This window comes from Urocitellus parryii, chromosome 8, assembly GCF_045843805.1.
Source record: "Urocitellus parryii isolate mUroPar1 chromosome 8, mUroPar1.hap1, whole genome shotgun sequence".
Classification (NCBI taxonomy): Eukaryota; Metazoa; Chordata; class Mammalia; order Rodentia; family Sciuridae; genus Urocitellus; species Urocitellus parryii.
Window position 1 is genome coordinate 135,323,503 of NC_135538.1, and position 3,004 is coordinate 135,326,506.

Genomic DNA, 3,004 nt, shown 5'->3' on the forward strand with positions numbered 1-3,004 from the left:
CAGTTTTTATGGTTGTCGTTGATGTTGTTGCTGGTGGTGGTGTTTGGTTGGTTGTTTTGGTAGTGCTGTCAATCAAACCCAGGGCTTCACACATGCTGAGCATACAATCTACAATTGAGCTGTAACCATGGCCCAAAGACAGGACTCTTAAAATAATCCAGTCATATAAAAAGGGAAAAAATAAAAAGAATGAAGAAAGCCTTGAGATCTATGAAACACCATTAAATGAACAAACGTATGTATTATGCATAGTCCAAAGGGGGGGGGGGAAGAAATAGAAAAGGCATAGAAAACTTATTCAGCAAAATAATTGCTGAAAACTTTCCAAATCTTGTGAAAGACATGGGCATCCAAGTTCAGGAAGCTCCAAGGACACCTGTAGATGTATCCAAGAAAGATCCTTTCTAAAGCATATAGTACTCAAACTGTCAAAAGTACAAGACAAAGACAGAATTCCAAAGGTATCTGCTGAGAGCCACAGCCAAGAAGGAATGACGCATGGCAATTTCCTTGTCAGCCTACCCCATGTTGCTTAGAGGGAGGACTCTCCATTGTGGAAATGGGCTTGCCTTGGACCCAGGTCATTGGCACCAGTATTTACAGATCCCATTAAACTATGCATAAATAAAGTCTGTATACTCAGCACACTGTTTCTCAAAATACAGAGCCTCCACAGGGGCTTGAGGGATGACAGGCAGCAGCAGACGCTTAGTGCCCACCCTTTTCAAGTTTACTTGAAAATTAAAGATCTGAAATAAATATGCAAACAAAACTTTCAGTTTCTTACAGGAACGTGTCATTCCAAAGAGTCACCCATTTAAAGAGTTAACTTTCAAAGTTAAAAAAAAAAAAAAAGAAAAATGAAATATCAGCAGGAATTGTTTCTACAAGTTTCCTACACTAGATAACCCCTCTCTGCACCAGGTTTGCATCAACATAGCACCTGCTCACTGGCAGCAGAGCACACGGTACCTTTTCCTCTTCCTGGAGGGCACCATCACCGAAGTAGGTAGATAATCTGAATATCATCAATCTGAACTTTCAACAGCTAGGCACATGACTTCTTGTCTGCCCCCTGGGAACTTATGAGAAGGTTCTAAAACTCTGTAGCACCACTTTCAGAGAAAGGAGAGATGGGGTTCCAAAAAATAAATGCTGAACAAGTAAAAACAAAACAAAAACCAGTACTTGTCACCTTGGGATCGTGTGTTCAAGGACAGACACTGCAGTGCTAGAGAAGCTTCAGGGATCCTGGAGGGCAGGTCAAGATCCTGCATGCCTCAAGTGACAGAAGACTTTGGATCGTTGGGTAAGAGAGGTTGGAAACTCCTCCCCCAGCAAGAGTGCCTCCAGTCTGTCCCAGTGGAGACGGATTCCTCTGTCCTTGTCCTTCCCACCCTGTGCTCACCCCCATTTTACTTCCTGTGCTTCTCCATTTTCTCCAGGGTCTATTAGAATCTGCTGGACTCTGGTCTCCGGGGTTCATAGAGGATTTGTCTATGACGATCAGGGCTTCTTTGATGTAGTTCTGCACCCCAGACACAAACTTGAAAAGGGTGGGCACTAAGCGTCTGCTGCTGCCTGTCATCCCTCAAGCCCCTGTGGAGGCTCTGTATTTCGAGAAACAGTGTGCCGAGTATACAGACTTTATTTATGCATAGTTTAATGGGATCTGTAAATACTGGTGCCAATGACCTGGGTCCAAGGCAAGCCCATTTCCACAATGGAGAGTCCTCCCTCTAAGCAACATGGGGTAGGCTGACAAGGAAATTGCCATGCGTCATTCCTACTTGGCTATGGCTCTCAGCAGGTATCAAGAGAAAAGTACCTAGTCATTTATAAAGGAACCTCCCTTTAGAATAATGCAGACTTCTTTGCAGAAACTTTACAAACCAGGAGAGAGTGGGATAATACATTCAAAGTTCTTACGGAAACACAATTGCCAACCACAAATACTATACCCAGCAAAGCTATTCTTCAGAAATAAATAAGAAATAAAGACTTTGCAAGACAAGCAACATCATGACCAACCATTCCGTCAATAAATGCTCACAGGACTCTTACACTGGAATCAAGAAAATTCGTGAAAGTTTAAAACACAAAAGTAGGGCAGACACACACACACACACACACACACACACGAAGAAAATCAAACCCTATCAATTAAAAAAAAAAAACCACCAAATCACAAATACGCAAGAGAAGAAGAAAGAAAGAAAGGTTATACAAAACAATCAGAAAAAATTATCAGAATGACAGTTGTACATCTGTACTTCTGAATAATAAGCTTGAATGTACATTAATTGTCTCAATTCAAAGATATAGATTGGATGGATGGATTTAAAAATTAGACCCATTAATATGCTGCCTAAAAGAAACTCACTTTGCCATTAAAGACACACATAAAGTAAAAGTGGAGGGATGGAAAAAAATTCACCACACAAAAAGAAACCAAAAGTGAGCAAGAGTAGCTATACTTTTATCAAATAAAATAGACTTAAAAACTGTAAAAAGAGACAAAGACACAGTAGAATGGTAAAATAATCATTTGAACAAGAGGACACAACAATTGTAAATACATATCCATGCAACTCTGGAGCAACCAAGGATATAAAGCAAACACTATCAGATCTAAAAGGAGAGGCAGAGACAGACTCTAATAAAATAACAGATGGGGACTTCAGCACCCCACTTTCACCAATGGACAGATTATCCAAACAAAGACATTATCGAAGACGCACTAGAGTAAAACAATACTACAGACCAAATGGGCCTAACAGACATTTTCAGAATATCTCATCCACAGTTGTAAAATACACATTCTTCTCATCAACATTTGGAAGAGTCTCCAGGATAGACCATATGTTGGTCGATCCAATAAACGTTTTTAAAAATCCAATATCATAACATATCTTCTCTGACCACCATGGAATAAAACTAGAAATCAGCAAGAGAAACTTTAGAAATCGTTCTAATTTCAAATTGGAAAATTTTGACCAGTCTC